The sequence below is a fragment of the Chanodichthys erythropterus genome, chromosome 18 (assembly GCF_024489055.1).
Source record: "Chanodichthys erythropterus isolate Z2021 chromosome 18, ASM2448905v1, whole genome shotgun sequence".
Lineage (NCBI taxonomy): Eukaryota > Metazoa > Chordata > Actinopteri > Cypriniformes > Xenocyprididae > Chanodichthys > Chanodichthys erythropterus.
This window is the reverse complement of record NC_090238.1, coordinates 20,975,435-20,993,484: the sequence shown is the minus strand read 5'-3', so window position 1 is coordinate 20,993,484 and position 18,050 is coordinate 20,975,435. Positions and strand designations below refer to the sequence as shown.

The 18,050-nt window shown below is 35.6% G+C and overlaps 1 protein-coding gene across 1 annotated transcript in view; it reads right to left on the bottom strand.

The window, feature by feature from the left end:
- The window catches only part of b3gnt2b (UDP-GlcNAc:betaGal beta-1,3-N-acetylglucosaminyltransferase 2b), a 32,005-nt gene extending 27,414 nt beyond the window's left edge, over positions 1–4,591 (bottom strand). Inside the window, exon 1 of the mRNA XM_067367259.1 lies at positions 4,390–4,591. The gene's annotated coding sequence lies outside the window, so the exon portion shown is untranslated. The remainder of the gene's footprint in view (positions 1–4,389) is intronic.
- Positions 4,592–18,050: the final 13,459 nt, after the last annotated feature.

The following is an 18,050-nucleotide window of genomic DNA, read 5'->3' as shown; positions in this document are numbered from 1 at the left end:
TGTCTTAAAGGGACTTTGGTTAAAGTTTTCTGAAGGTTCCAAAACAAAATCACCTATATATATCTATAGGAAAATATATATACATATTTAACTTTTTTTCAATAGCCTATTTTACTTACATATTTTGGCGTCTTAGTGCGAGTGCTTCAGATCTGTCATTCAGCGTGAGTGAGTAAGATTGATTTGCTTACATGAGCATGAGTTTGAAAATCAAATTTCATTGGTTCAGACTCATGCCATCAAAAATTCTCTATGAATACTAACAAAGTTGGAAAGCTGTGCTTTAAAACGATACAAAACGTGGACTAATGAGGACGTTGCTGAGGGGAAGCGTGAGTGGTGAAGCGAGCAGAGAAAAGCGGCATTTTTCATGGACAAAGGAAAAATACTCCTCTCAGAAAACATACAAATAAAGATAATTTTAGACATTTAATTGCTATTTGAACGATTTGGATCGCTAAATGAGGGCACAATGATCTAATTTTTGTGAAAACCTCAAATTCCACCAAAATTGACATTTTTGACTTGTTTTGCCTCCAGCTCATTAACCTACAGGAAAAACAAGTCACGTATATTTTTAAATATATTTATTCCTGTGAAGGCAAAGCTGAATTTATTGCATTCCTTTTAAAAATAGGAGTTTTATATGAAGGATATAAGGGAATAAATATTAATAATAATAATAATAATAATAATAAAACATTCCGATCATACATAAGCATAAAGGTAAATCAATTTTCTTTCGTTTTCAGGTTCATACAGAAACTATAGTGGGAAACATTGGCTTGTCAATCACAACATATAATTAATTGAATAACATAAAAAAATAATGTTATTATGTGCAAGATATTGATATAATACCATATCAACATGTCTATACTGATTGCCACTCCTATCATGATGTTCAAGATTTTAGATCTGGACATACTGTAAGTTCCCAGAGGCGCTCTCTCTCTCTCTCTCTCTCACACACACACACACACACACACACATACACAGCAGGGTAGTGGGTCAGATTACAGTGACTTTGACAACAGAGTCCTTCTACACAACCTGCCACACCTTTAACTCATTAGCACTGATCAATAATGCAGCGCTCCCAAGTGCATTTATTTCACTGTCAGTGTTGCCAGGACAACACAACAACCACAGTATTGTGGCATCACAGGAGGAGATGAAACAATCAGTCAGAAGAATCAATCAGAAAAAAATATGATTAAGAGATGGGAACTATTGAATAAAAGAGCCAATTATATTCTAATTTGGCATAAAGACGTCAACATATAGACATAAAATATCAGTAATTCAGTTTGAGCATCTTGCCATGTAGCAGATGCCCCTTAACCAAAGCCAATTACAATTCACTATCCATGGACGCACCTGGAGGAACCTGACATTGCCGAAGAGCACAGCGGTGATTATGCTATACCACCAGCATCGGTGCAGTTTTCCCCCTCCTTTTCTTCCTTCTATTGCAATTCTTTAGATTTTAGGATGTGACCTCACTCTGACTCAGGGTTACTACCTCTTTGTCTTTTGTAACATCAAACCACCAGATCTGCCGGATCTCCATACTGCTGACTATAGAGTAAAAAAGGGCTTGTCTTTCAGCCTCACTGAATCCAAGTAGGCGTTCTCAGTTCTCTCTGGCACAGACGACCAGCTGTCCTCAAGGGGAACATTCACCTGTGCCTAAAGAATTTGGCAAAATCAACCTAAAACGCTAGAACTGGGTATCTGGAACTGCATCATGTATACCCTTGCAAAAAATATGTATACTTAAAATTCTTGAACTTAAGTATATTTAATAAAATTAACTTTAAGTACTACTTATGTAGAACGTAAACTAATATAATGCACTAGAAGTATACTTTTAAGTTTACTATTCAAATTCTACTTGAGACTAAATTGGCCCACTTTTTAGTGTATAAAATTATACTTTTAAGTATACTTTGTGTAACAGTAGTAAACTTTGAGTAAACTTGTTTACAACTACATTTTTCATTTGTACTGAAACTACAAGTGAATGTATAGGAATACTGATAGTTTAGTTAAATACTTGTACAATATTGTTTAGTTTATGACAGTACATTTTAAAGTATTCTCTCATTACACTAGTTTAATCGTTTTATACTGCAAGTATACTTATAACTGAACTTTACATCATACTTATAGTTTACTATTTATATATTATTTTTGCACTTTATTTATACTACTATGTTCCTATTTAGGTATTAATTTTTATACTTTAAATATATCTTAAACTGTACTAAGTAGATTTGAAGTAAATATGTACACTATCAGTGGACTATACAAAAAAAATCACAAACTCAGAATTAGGAACATATATGTTTTCTTTATAAATCAATACTTTCAAACAAATATAATGTATTGTATGCTAACACATGTAAGTTATATGTAAATATATGTAAAACTATATGGAAAAAAGTATTTAAAGGGTTAGTTCACCCAAAAATGAAATTTCTGTCATTAATTACTCACCCTCATGTCATTCCAAAATCGTAAGACCTTTGATCATCTTCGGAACACAAATTAAGATATTGTTCTGGGACATACTGTATTGTCACTGTTCACGTGAGCACCACGAAGCATGCATGCGATGCTGATGGAGGAGCCGGCCAATACTGAGCCAGCATTTGGACATAAACACGGAAGCGCTGAACTGTACAACCACTGTAGTCACATGTACTATTTTAACGATGTCTTTAATACTTTTCTGGACCTCGAATGAAGGTTTTATTTTTTTTATTTTATTTTATTTTTGGGTGAACTAACCTTTAATAGGCTACTTAATCAAAAAAGTAAACACAACTACAAGCCAAATATCTTTAAAATACTTAATTATAATTTTAGTATAGGCCAAATATACTTAGACTTTTCTGTCAGTATAAGTCAAGTATACTTAAATGTAATTCTAAGTATATTACTAAGAAGTACATAAATAGTAAACTAAAAGTATACTTTCTTATTTTTTAGTTTAAAAGATACTAATAGCACAATTGAATATACTTCTTCCAGTATAAAGTTAAGAAGGAAATAAAGGTAAGTTAAGATGGTCGAGATAGTTTACAGAGAAAGATATGTGAACAATAATTATTAGGTGTTGTCTGGCCCTTTATTTTCAGTGAAGACAAATCTTAAAGCAGCAGACAATGGCATTCTAGAGAATTGTGTGCTTTCAGTCATTTACTGAGAATAGATTATTGAATTCTAAGATCTTTTACTGAAAGTTATATATTATTTATGAAACAAAAAGGTCAGTAATCACAAATGAGATCTTTAGTTCTCATCTAATTTTAATTGATTCACTAAACCACTTCAGTAAAGAGATTAATGCAGAGTATATGGAGACTTTTACTGCTTGCTTTTTCTGCTTCTCAGATTTATACGAGTAAACTCCCCTTTTCTCTAGAATTACAGAAGATATCTCAACATTAAAGTGTGCTTATATGCATCATGTTTCAATTTCAGTCAAACTAAACCAATAATTCATCATTTTCGATTTCCAACAAAAATCTGCCATTCCAAATTAGAAGTGGGGTCACATTTACTGTTGTTCGTGGATTTGTTTAGCTGTGCTTCATTCATCGCTAAAGTTGGCCTTGGCGTTGTGCACATACTCACACACATGCAACGAACACAATACAAGCAAGGCATGCATACTTGCCAGATTGAATATCAAATTTAAATGTACTCGTCAGTGTCACACATTGTGCTCAGATTTTCCAAAATACTCACTTGTGCAATCATTATGTCATAGATTATATATATATATGAAAATTAACTCATTATATGAGCTCTCCTATCCACATTAAGGTCATAACCCTACTCCTCCTTTGTCAATAACCAGTTCTAATTTATCTAGAAACATCTGAGACCAAATTAAACATTACTAACAACTGAATTAATTCTCATGAGCTATGAAAATAAGTCATCAAAGCTATTCATATATTTCATTATGAGCAGTACAAGATTCAGATCACATGTTTTATGAAGGAAAGTAATTTGATGACTGCCCTATAAATAAACAGGACATCCCACAATCCTAACATCCCAAGTCAACACTATACACAAAGGAATTTCTACACCAAATTCCCTAAAGAGCGCGAGACAACAAAAGGATTTCTAAAAGGTTAGCTGATTTTAAAGGTGAACAATGAACTTTACACAGCACCTCCCCTCTGCTTTCTGTCACCCATCTCCTTTCCTCTGTGACACACAATCTCTACACTGAAAAAAAAAGAGAGCGAACCCATAAATATAAGCCCTTTTAACTTCCAGCAGAAATGTAAACAGGCCTGGGAAGATTCTTAATGTTCCATAGACAAAGAGAGAGAGGAAGAGGAAAGAGAGCAGTAGTTTACTCACTGTTTACTTTGTCCAGACTCCTCTTTCCAGCTATAAAAGGCAAAAGTCTTCAGGCCTTGATCTCACTCTCAGCCAGCTGAAAGCTCTTCACAGGCTCTTGACCTGGCTTGACTTGTGTATGTGTGGATTTGGTCTTGAATGCTTGTTACACAAGATTAAAACTATTTATGGAACCAACAGTACCTAAACTATACGCACCTAAAGGTTAGAGGGCAAACTCTCTTTAGAGTCTCGTCTTGATGGATTCACAGAGCAAGAGACAAGAATTACACGGAGAGAATACTTTGGTTTCTTTTAGCTTCTTAAAATGTTCCTCAGAAAATGAAGCAGCATGTAAATTATCAAGGGAGGAGAGAGAGAGAGAGAGAGAGAGAGAGAGAGAGAGAGAGAGAGAGAGAGAGAGAGAGGAGAAAAGAGAAGGTCCCTGTGAGATCTAGAGCGCTGATTAAATCCGGAAAATAAAGGAAGCCTGTGTTCTTAGAGTACTGGACAAAATTAACCAAGTACACAATTACACAATTATGTGAAGTTTTCCATATCCAATAGAATAAGACGTCAAACCAGTCAGACCATGATTTTTAGGAAAAAATAAAGTACTGTGAAACACTTCTGTGCAGGACATAGTACAAAATAGACCAAATTTAGATGGCAATCTTGTGGGAGAAAAAGAGAGAAACAAGATAAGACTGAGAAAAGTGAGATAACTAAGCACTAGAGAAAGAATGTGTGAAACAGAGAAAGATTCAAGATATACCTGGGCTCAGATCCTCTTTCTGTTTCTGTTCTGGTACTTTTGCCCATGATGTGGTCTTGAACAGAACAGGAAGGAGTTAAATCATTCATGCAGCACGAGCAGCGCATCTGCTCTTCTGTGGCTACATGGGAAATTACAGTACCTTCATCAAAAAAAAAAGGGAAAAAAAGAAAAAAGATCACAAGCGTTTTAGCCCCACTTTCCAGTAAAAATATCTAAACTTCAAGGTTCAATATCTAAACAAGGTTCATGAGAGAATATATACTGAAACAAAAGTATATTTCAGAAACTGAAAAATGCTGTCATAATTTACTTACCATGTCATTTAAAATTTAATGGCTTTCTTTCTTCTAAAAAGGTAACGTTTTGATGAATTTTTATTGTTATAGTGAGTTTGTTTTGTTTGATATATATTAAACATTGTTTTTTTAAAGAAACGTTTTTTCCAGCATAATATAGTTTTATATATATTAAAGGTCTTTTCACACCAAAAGTGAAATGAATAGGCCTCAGGCTGAAGGAAATACATATTTACACCTGTACAGTAGAGGGCGCAACTCAAATAAACCTTTCAGCTTTGCTGCCATTCTGGATTAAAGAAGAATAGGACACAGGAGAAGGAAGTTCAACACTTATTTCTAAATCTAATCTAAAGTAATTTTCGCTTATTAGTATGGTTGAATTAGATCATCGAAGATCAACAGCAAAGACATTGGTTAAACCTCGTGTTATGTTGCGGGTCAATTTGACCCGTTTAGATTTTTGAGTTGAATTAAATGCCGGTTAACCTGTTTTTTTAACCTGTTTTTTGTCCTGCAGAGTTTAGCTCCAACTTGCCTCAACACACCTGCCTAGAAGTTTCTAACCTATAGTAAGACCTTGCTTCGCTGATTCAGGTGTGATTAATTAAGGTAGGAGCTAAACTCTGCAGAAAAGTGCCCCTCAAGGAGCAGGATTGTACAACCACTCCCTAATCCTACCCTAACCCTACCCACAACTCAATCTCTCCACCCCACTGGACGTCCAGAGAGGAGGAGCTGGCCATCATAGACTCTGCAGTGAGATGAACATGCATGCAAAGTTTCAACACGCTGATGTGTTTTGACATATACACACTAAATTTCTATTACGTTTGTGATGTTTGCGGGTCAATCTGACCCACATATTCAGGGTGCCCAACCCTATTCCTGGAGATCTACCTTTCTTCAGAGTTCAGCTGCAGCCCTGCTTAACACACCTGTCTGTAAGATCTTAATCAGCTGATTCAGGTGTGTTTTATGAGGGTTGGAGCTAAACTTTGCAGGTAGGTAGATCTCCAGGAACAGGGTTGGGCACCCCTGATCTGGGGCAACTGTACAGACCCAAAATAATAAGATTCTTTGGTTAGATTTTGTTCTTTGGTTTTTAACTACCCTTGTGAAAGTAAAAAATAAAAAAAAAAAGCCTTTTAAAAGCCACTTATTTCAATACTGAAAAATATTATGTCAGCCACAGATGGTAAAATGAGCTATTGTTTATTTTTTCAAGCTATCTGAAATACTATCTAACCTACATTGTTTTTCTTGAAATTTTGTGACTTTTTCTCATTTAGGGTTATGAACATGCATGCAAAGTTTCAACATGCTGATGTGTTGTGAAATGTGCATACAGAAATGTTATACGTTCTTACTGTTCCTGGGTCAATTTGACCCATATAGACAGCCATTCAAAATCAACTACAGACCCAAAATACAAAACACTTCTGTGTTGTACATCAGAACTCATCAACTCTAGTACTGAAATGCCAGTGTCTTACTGAGTTTAACAGCTTTTAATTTTCAAATTTGTGAAAATATAAAGTTGTTTTACCTGTTAATTATCTATCCCACTTTTTGAGCATAGACTTGAAAAGGACTTTTCCAACTTAAATTGTTAAAAATCTTGAATACTTCAGAGCACAGACTTAAGTTTGGTATCTTTTTAAAGGTGAAATGTCACAGATTATTGTAGAAGTAGAAAAAAAGTTGTAAAAGTAAAGTTTTAAAGGTGACCTAGAATTAAAAATGGAATTTATCTTGGCATAGTTAAATAACAAGAATTCAGTACATGGAAATGACATACAGTGAGTCTCAAACACCACTGTTTCCTCTTTCTTATATAAATCTCATTTGTTTAAGAGACCTCTGAAGAACAGGTGAATCTCAACATAATACCGACTGTTACGTAACAGTCGGGATCATTAATGTGTATGACCCCAATATTTACATATGTCAGCTCATGTTCAAGGCATTACACAAGGGCAGCCCGTATTAACATCTGGATGTGCACAGCTGAATCATCAGACTAGGTAAGCAAGCAAGAACAACAGAGAAAAATGGCAGATGGAGCAAAAATAACTGACATGATTCATGATAACATGATATTTTTTGTGATATTTGTAAATTGTCTTTCTAAATGTTTCGTTAGCATGTTGCTAATGTACTGTTAAATGTGGTTAAAGTTACCATCGTTTCTTACTGTATTCACGGAGACAAGAGCCGTCGCTATTTTCATTTTTAAACGCTTGCAGTCTGTATAATTCATAAACACAACTTCATTCTTTATAAATCTCTCCAACAGTGTAGCATTAGCCGTTAGCCACAGATCACAGCCTCAAATTCATTCAGAATCAAATGTAAACATCCAAATAAATACAATACTCACATAATCTGACGCATACATGCAGTATGCATGACGAACACTTTGTAAAGATCCATTTTGAGGGTTATATTAACTGTGTAAACTTTGTTTATGCACTGTTTAAGGCAAGTGCGAGCTCCGTGGGCAGCGAGTGTGAGCATTTAAAGGGGCCGCAGCCTGAATCGACGCATTTCTAATTATGCCCCAAAATAGGCAGTTAAAAAAATTAATTTAAAAAATGTATGGGTATTTTGAGCTGAAACTTCACAGACACATTCAGGGGACACCTTAGACTTATATTACATTTTGTAAAAAAAACGTTCGATGGCACCTTTAAAAAAGTTGTAGAAGTTTACATTTATGAAAATTTAAACTATAAAAATATATTTTTTTACATTTTATATACACATGTTCATGTTCAACTTAAAACTTAAAGAAAATCAAAACTGAATATCTGAACAAGTTATGTGCCAAATTTTAGGTTGAGATCTCAAAAACAGAACTTTCAATAAGATTTTCTGTGTGCAGTACCAAACTTTTCCACTAGATGATATCCAGACTCCACCTTGACCATCTAAGGACTCTTTGAATTCCATATATGATTTGAGTGATCTAAACCATATATTTCCATACTTTTCATTATATTTATGGAGTAGACATCCGATTTAGAAGAAGTTTGGGCAGTAATGTTAATATTTGATTTGAATTCATTCTCTAAAACACATAGGAAAGAATCAGAGCATGTTATAGTTTGGCACCGCATCACAAATGAAGAATCTATCGCTATTTCATTATTGCTCTGTCATTTCTTTTGAAAAGTCACCAAATATGAAAACTAGAGTCTGAAAGCTTTCAAATGATGTATAGTTTGTCAAGATTACTTTAGGTTTAGAATAAGATATAATTGTTATAAATATGTAATCGCAAATATCCCACAGGAGGGGGAGGAGCAGTCTTAAAAATAGTGGTTAAAAACATTTTTACAAATCATAAATTCAGAAATGTATTCTTTGTAATGTGTGAAAAGTATTGATATTAAAAGTTAATTGTTTGTACCTGCTTTTATGCTATTTTTCATAGTGTGATTTTTGGGGAATTGTATTGAATCCAATTAGGGTCAGTTTGACCCGAACAATAACAAGCGTACACAGAAATCGAACAGAGCACGAAGGTTAATAAAGTGAGATTAAATACATAAAGTATATTTGTGTAATTTTATATAGTTAATTATTACAGGTTTGCGTAAAAATTCTGAGATTGCATTTCACTGTTTTTATTCATTTTGAGGAATACTGAAACTGAGATGAGTAAATGCATGTTCACATTTAGACTAGAGCTACAATAACCATCATGTTCACACAGCGCACACAACACCTCTGTACTTTATTTCTCTCAACATGGGACAGAAGAGCTGTCAGCCAATAAATGTGAAAAACTAACTTAGATATTTTGTTAATTGAAAAAGTAATGCGTTGCTTAGTTACTTGAAAAAGTAATCTGATTACGTAACACAAGTTACTTGTAATGCATTACCCCCAACACTATATACATAAGTAAGTATGTGTATAGTATATATATGATATTTTTTATCAAGCACTTGTTTTAAGGATGTTTAGATATTTTTACTGGTACAAAAAAAAAAAACATTAAGAAAATGATTCTGTGCTTCCTGACCCCACACATTTATAGTAGAGAGCGAGATCTTGACTCTCCACTGACACATTCACACTTCCAAGTTAAAAACACGCATTCATACATGTTTGGCTACAGTGGGAGCAAGACTTGTTTACACAAACTGTCCTTTTACAGAACACAAGGCCCTTTCATATCCAGATTAGAACAAGAAAATCTTAGTCTTGTCCAAGAGCACATGTGACGTAACTTCACCCAGACTAAGTTGAAGGGTACCAGACATCAGGATGACTGTGTATTTAGTGAAGTGCTCATCTGGGCCTGTACATTTTTAGCAAGCTTAACAACACATTCTGTAACTTTCCATTATTAATAGCTGAGCTCGAGTAAGGCATCTAGCAAATCATTGACTAATGTACTCTGGATTGTATGACCTACACTGAAAAACTTTCTCACACACGCAAAAGAGTGTGAGAGCACTCTTTTGAGGAACTTGTGATTATGGCTCACATTTGTTACAAGTGTGATGCGGCACATTTAGGGAAATGCAGAAAGAGGAACTTGGATGAATGAACACAACGCTCAGTGCTCATAATCACATGGTTTACTTCCTGAGAAGTGTTTGAGAGTATTGTTGCAGTAAAATAAATTCCTCAAGCATCTGCAGTGACCAAATGAGGAAGACTTCCAACGTAACTGACAAATAAATCAGTTCACAAGGTGTATTTCAAAACCTTCTTTGTCACAACATCAGTATGAATACTTAATGCCCCCTTGTGGACAATACAAAATATGGGATCTTGCACACAATCATACATCACATCAATAATGTCTTGCCAACTGTTAAAATAAACATTGTTTTTTTTTTTTTTTTTTCTGCATTCAAGAGCTCCTGACAATCTGGAAATATAGTTTTAGAAAACAAAAGTCACAGTTTAGAGGGAGTTAAAAGGAACCTAGACACCTAGCTTAGACATTAGTGTAGTATATCTATACAGTAAATCAAAGGGAGTCAGACTTAATGCGAGAAATTAGGTTGTTGTGTGCATGTGTTTGTAATTATTTGTGGTAGCAGATGGATTGACAGCTTGAAGTGTCAGATGTCTGATAGCTGTAAGAGTGTGAACACAGCTTCCTGCAATAAACTGATTAACCCTGGTCACTGTGGTGGCAAAACATCAACTCTGACTCTACTTCATAAGAGACAAACACGTCCAATTGTCTTTAAAGCTTTTTTTTCTTGCAAGAAAGGTCAGACAGTCATACAGAAACACAAGTAGCTGCAGAGTGTAAGACCAAAGAACGAAAGCTTCCCCTCACTTTTATATCTCTAACCTCCAAGGCCGAAGCGTCTGTCCTTTTACCATATTAGGAACATCTCTTAATGGCTGTAACGTTCCACAAATTGTTAGCACAGACATGTTTTTAACATACATCTTGCATGTCCCCATACCATATCTTGCTCTTTCTATTTCTAACATCTATGTTAACACTATGTTAAACATTACCACTTAAGCCAACATCATATCATGTTCCATCATATTTCACAAGAATACAGGTAAAAAGCATATGAAAAATTAAAATTTCCACAACATCACCAACGCACAGATTTTAGCAGCACAAACAAACACATTACATGTATTCAGAAATCAAATCATAATTGTGAGAGTCATAATTACGAGAATATTCAGTTTTGTCAATGTTTCATTGTCTGTTTGCCTGTGTGACCCAAGTTTCCTAAGTATATGCCTGTTTGTTGTTGATTGATTAACCCGTTCACCTGCTAACCAATTAATTAGTTCTTTTGTTCCTCTGTGTATTTAATTCCTGTCTTCCTTCAGTTCTTTGTTTGGTGTCATCAGTGGTAGTGTTGCAATTCTGTTTCCCTGAGTGTTCCTGTGATGCTTTTTGGATTAAAGACTATTTGTATTTCCCATTTATTGTGCTTTATTGAGTTTTAAAGGGTTAGTTCACCTAAAAATGAAAGTATCTCTTGATTTACTCACCCTCAAGCCATCCTAGATGTATATATATTTAAAAATATCCTCGCTCCTCCAAGCATTATAATGGTTCTGAATGGGGGGTCACATTTTGAAGCAAAAAAAGTTTTTAAAAAAATGCATACGACTCCAGGGGGTTAATAAAGGCCTTCTAAATTAAAGCCATGGGTTTTTTTGTAATAAAAATATCCACATTTAAAACTTTATTAACTATAATAATCTGCTTTCGGCAGACGGCCATGTGCATCAATTTGCGGAGGAAGAGTATCCTTTGACCTGACGCATGATGCAATGCCAAACGCAGAAGCGCAGAGGAGAGAGCAAAACAAAACACCGGTCATGAATTAGAAGTCTAAAATGATCATTTTTAAAAAGAAATGTCGGAGGAAGAGAAGAGGAGCTTGAGTTTGTTACCCAGCCCTATTTTTTTGGACTGCAAGAGGAGTCTAAGCTTACGATACTACATCCTGCGTCATACATCACATCAGGCGTTTACTCATTTGCCGCAGGTCGACTTGAGCAGAATGCGTACGGTCGTCTGCCGAAAACTAGCTACTTGAATTTATAAAGTTTTAAACATGGATATTTTTCCTCACAAAAACGCATCACTTTGCTTCAGAAGGCCTTTAACCCACTGGAGCTGTATTTGTTATGGATGGATGAATTTTTTGGGCTTCAAAATGTGGCCCCCCATTCACAACCATTATAAAGCTTGGAGGAGCAAGGATATTTTTAAATATATCTCCGATTGTGTTCATCTGAAAGCAGAGAGTCAGAGATAATTTTCATTTTTGGGTGAACTATGCCTTTAAGTAGGAGAATATACTTGCAATTTGAGAAATATTAAGTCAAGACTGCCAGAAACAGTCACAATTATAAGAAAAAAAGATGCAAATGTGAGATATGATATTGCAATTATGAGAAATTAAGTTGCAATTGTGAGAAACAAAGTCTTTACAATTACAAGAAATATACATGCAACTGCAAACAAGTCACAACTTCAATAAATGAAGCCACAACTTAGAAATACTGTTGCAATTCTGAGATACAAAGCTAATAATAATTAATAATAATAATAATTACGAGAAATAAACATAGAATTGTGAGATATGAGTCACACTTGCAAGAAATAATGTTGCAATTGTAAGATATTAGTTATTTTTCTATTTGAAATTGAAATTTGAGTTGATGGTTTGATTCGGGTTGTGGGGGTTATGTAATGAAAATACAGTGACTATTTTGTACATGTTAAATATTGAATGATTAATATCTGCTATACTGTGATAACATCTCTCTACATACCTTTAGCTGAATTCTTTTCACATTCTGGACTCACTCTGTAATTAACTGTGTTGTTAATCTCTAAATCTAATTTAAGGTTGGGAATGGGTCAGTTCACGTAAATCACATCTGAAGGTGTAAAACAGGGATTAAAGAATATATGGAACATATGGTGAACAGGCATCGGGTTCTAAATCGTGACCCTTTGAGGCTTATCCACAGGGATAAACTGTGACTGACACATTTGAGTGTGAACGTGAGGGGTGAGAAATCCTATAACCTACTGTAGTGTGGCAGGAGTGGAATCAAAAGGCGAAAGGAAGCAGAAAAACTTATCTAAAGCTATATAAGAGCAGATTCACAAGCTGTGCTGTACTTCAAAAGAATAAAGCGCCTGGACCATGACCCCGATACTACGCACAGAGAGGCTGCAGCCGAGTGAACTTCAGGCTCTATTTGGAGAGGAGAAGGATTATTCATGCTCCCTGAATGATATTGTTCACCACACAGAGGTATATATTTGACTTATACAACGTTCACCTTGTAATTACGCATTTCCAGGTGAATTGTGAAGACTGCGTACAGTATGAAAGTAATACTCTAATGGAAGAACCACTTGATATACATTTTTATACTGTAGTGTAACACTGTAACTTACATTTTGCTCTCTTCTGGTCTATTAGGAGTGTGAGCAGCTGTCTGACAGTGAGAATATAGCGGCGTGTGACTTGAGTTCTCACTCTGATCCTGACAACGGGAAGCCGGGTGCAGCCCATCAACTCCAGAGACCCGTGTTCTCCAACCAGGAATACTATACCAAACTAGAGGAGCTGGAGAGAGAACACCTGAAAAACATGGCCGAGCTGGAAAAACTCTATCTGAGCCAGATCAAACCTGGTCAGAGAGAAAAACAGCTCATTACCTGCTGGAGACAAAATGGAGAAGATACAGAGAGGTCTGATTTAAAAAAAAAATTAAAATTAAAAAAATAATAATGATGAGGAATGAGCAAAGCTGAACATTAAAAATTATAATTATTATAATAAATGATTGTCATTATTCTAAATACATCTTATTTAGATTTATAAAATACATTTATCTATTTTCTTATTTTAGTCATATTTTCTCTTAAAGGTGCACTATGTAAGATCGACATCTAGCGGTTGAAATGGGTACTGCAGTCCAAATTCAAAGACAGTTGTTCCCCCCGCCCCCTCTTCCTCAACGCCGCGGGTTTGACAATGGAATTGATGACTAGACTTGCAGTTTAAGATCAGCTATGTTTGAAATTATTTTAATGCCAAGACGTTTTAGATCAGATATAGAATCTGTGATCTCTGTCACAATTCGTTGGCTGTGGTTTCAGGCAACTGACAAACGGGGACTAAATAAAACAGTAGACAGACCAAAAAAACAAAAAAAAAAAGATGTTCTGACACGGAACGCACATTTCAAAGTAATAACTGGCAGTAGCATTACTTTTCAGAGAAAGGTGTATTTGAACTGTTTGCTAGGCTACATCTCTGCAAACATATGGAATGTATTACAGTAAAAAAAAAAAATACACTGCTATGAGCTCTAAAGCACCTTTAAGACTTTTTGGGGGGCTGAAAATGAAACTCTGTACTTAAAACAAAGTTCAGACTCTTAGAAGCAAAGATTCTACATTGAACATTAAATTGCTCTGTTCCCATCATGGAAGAATTGTATTGTTTCAGTTTTAATTTTAATTTCATAACTACACATACTTTATCAGTAGAAATAACCCATTAAACATGAAAGTATTATGATTAATTTAAGACATTTCTCCATTCCTCCCAACATCTTTGTTGATCCTGGAACAACATTCCAATCAACCAATCAGATTAAGGTTTTATTAGTCTCAGCCTCGCTGTAAACATAAACATATGGACCACTGGCTGAATATCTGATGCATATGGCACACTTATCTGGAAACTCTTCAGGAGTTTCGAATCTGTCATCTGGTTGGTTGAATTATACAGGATGTCCGGGAGACGCGTGTGTTGCGATCTTTAACAGTCCGCCTGGAAACAAATGCCGTGATGCCAAACCCCCTCATGGAAGAAGAACGTGTTCGTGTTTACAAACACTTACCAGGAACAACTAAACGGTGGATTTTCAAAAGTATGTGAAGTTTGTGGCTCTATTATTGCAGTAAACTTGCACAACGAATAATTTTAAAGATGCACGACGGTCTGTTATTGCAGGGACATTGACTTTACATTTTCACGCACCTAAACATGATGTGGAACAAAACAAACTGTGATTGGTTGCGTTACATGTTAGTCAAACGTCCTCTTGGGCGGTCCTTGGAACCCAAGTGAACCATTTTTTTCATAAAGAGTCCATGGTTAAAATTCCAAGTAACTTGATTTCTTCACTAAATCGTACCTAAACACTGATATCATGTGCAGTGTTTGATTCCTGACCTTTGACCTCTTTCAATAGTGAACAGGTGGAGCTCATTCAGGTTGGCAGCAAGGTATCAGTGGGACGTCTCAAGAATGGTGTTTCTACTTTGAAGATAAAGGTCAGTGAATTAATCAGAAGATGAGAGCTGTGTGGAAGAAGAGATGAACTCATTCAATGATATGTATGTTCACCATATTCAAGAACCTTTTAACACTCTGAGAACATAGACATAACTATAGTTGTTTATAAAGTGCCCATCAGACTGAATAACTGAATTTTCAAGTGACTTTTGTCATTAAATGTACTCTACTGTAGTTTACATAAGGTTGCTATAGTGCACATATATGCAGATTTGGACACATGACGTTATTAAATGTAGTACGTGCATTACAAAAAATCAATTTTTATATTAGTCACCAGTCTAAATTTATTCAGTGACATATAGTGGCCTTTCCTAGTAAAGTGTACTTTCTATAAGAAGAAATTAGACCGTTTCTGCTGAAATACCACTATGAGTCAGCGCATGGTTTCGTTTTGATACTTTATGGATTTCTCACCTCCAACAGAATAACCACAGAGCTCTAGAGTGAAAAGGTCATTAATTAAATTAGCAAATTTGTGCAGATGATCAGATGATCTTGTTTCCACTGAAGCACAATATGCTTTTTGGAAAATCTCAAATCATGCTGGAGAACATGATCATCAAGTTAGGTATTACACAAACTTGTGGAGTTCATGCAGCTCAAGTGTTGCTGTCATTAAAGGCACAGTATGTAAGTTTCATTGCTAGAGGTCGCTTCTTCAAAACAATAGCAAAGGTGTAGCGTGATGATGCTGTAAATGACCTTGGAATCATGGGACTTGTTGTCTTCACATCCACATCCAGCCGATGGAAAGCAATCAGACGGGACTTGGAAAACACGGTTGAGCTAATGTATTAAAGTTTTATTAATATTACTGTGGTATGAAGCGGGATAGAGGGGGCCAGTGGAACGAATGCTAATGAGAGAAACCTGCACTACAAACCAGTCTTAAGTCCCATGAAGGAGCTTCGTAGCTTTTATTATGCTTGTATGCTGTAGTCAGCCACTGCCGCTCCTTTCGTTTTATGTTTATTTTATGATTAAAGTTACGTTAACGTTTGACGGTTCCTGTCTCCGTCTTCTCTTAACTTTGTTACAGTTACGTTTGATCACTTAAATTCACATTATTTTATTTTTTTCCACTCAGTGTATGCTGAAATTATAATTTGTAATTAAATTGGAAAAATAAGAAAATAATTTTAAAAAAGTCCTCACTGTAAATCGTTGGTTCTCAACATATTTGACTACAATGCCCCCCTTAGTCCAAGACACTATTAAAAGCCCCTCCTGTCTAAGCACCTCTGTTGTAGTAGAAATAAATAAACTCAGAAAAATGTTGTCAGTTTAATATTGTACATCTTTTTTTTAGCATTTGAATTATATTAACATGGCTATATTTAAATAATGTTCATACTTATTTGGACCCTGGAAGCCCCTTAATGTGGTCAACCCTTTCTGGTTGAGAACCACTGCTGTAAATTATAATTCTTAAAGCTGCAGTCCGTAACTTTTTTTGGTTAAAAATGATCCAAAATCAATTTTTGAGCAAGTGCATAACCAGCCAGTGTTCAAAACTATATCCTTACCTTAGCCCGATTCACAATGGTAAGCTTGTAATAATGTTTTCTAATAAAATCGGTACTAGTGGGTTTCTGCGGAAAATTTGAGAATGCAGCCATTTGTCTTTGCGTCATTACCTCACGTCTGTTTACATAAAGAAGGAGTCTCTGCTAGTAGGCTATATGGCATGTGAGGATGCTGCTGGTAGCGGATCATTTATAGTCTTTTCTCACAGCAGCTGCAATAATTAAACTTATCATTTTGATGGTGGATTGTAATCCAGAAAGGTCCAAATGACAATCATCAGTGACTACTGGAGATTCACCCGTATAGTCAAAAGCAAAAGATTTTGGACTGCGGAGTGGCTACAAAAAAAAACAAATCTACAGGTAACGCTAATACACATTAAATACAAGGTCACACAATGCTGATGCTGTTAAAGGTGGTAAAGAGGATGTTTTGTTTTATACATTTTTGCAATATTACTTGAAACTGTCTTTACTAACTGATAAAAGACTATTTATTAGGTGCACTGAAAGGAATAATATTAATATACATCATCTGTGCACGAGGTAGGGCCTTAAAAACATCAGCCAATCGTTTACGCGATCATCGCTGAACGATTGGCACTCTGGCTTGTCAATCACTGCCATGACGTTCCTCGTGAGAGATGCTCTGCTGCGCGCTCTAGTAACTTTCCACACTCTACATGCGCCGCATGCAGTGTTTTTGTCAGGAGACAGGAGTAACAACTGCAGATTATGAGTTACCTGCGGTGAGTCCGACATAATGAATCCACTGAGTGTGTGCGCTGCGCGCGGCTTAACGATTATAAGGCCGATTATGAATGTGAATTGATACTTATGACTGATCGCGTTCAATCGCGTCCAGTCAGAGCCAGTTGCGTTCAGTCTGCGATTACAGTCGGTGTTCAAATTCCATGTGAAAGTATATAAAACTGCTTCAGGAGCAGGAAACTATCGCTGTATGTTGAGCACAGTCAGAATGTTTTAGCTAGTCGTAAAATGTGTGCCCGGCTTAATAACACAGCGAATGCCGGTGGTAAACAAACACTCGTGCACGAGTTTTGGGAGGCCTTCACTTTAAATGAGCTGTGAAGGAGGGGGATTGTTCTTCCGCATGCGCTCATTTCAAAAACTCAGTCGACGAAAACATCCTCTGTACCACCTTTAACATTAACAATTTGAGAACAAAGTATATTGCAACATGATTTATTGTAATACTTTTTTTCTCAGTTGG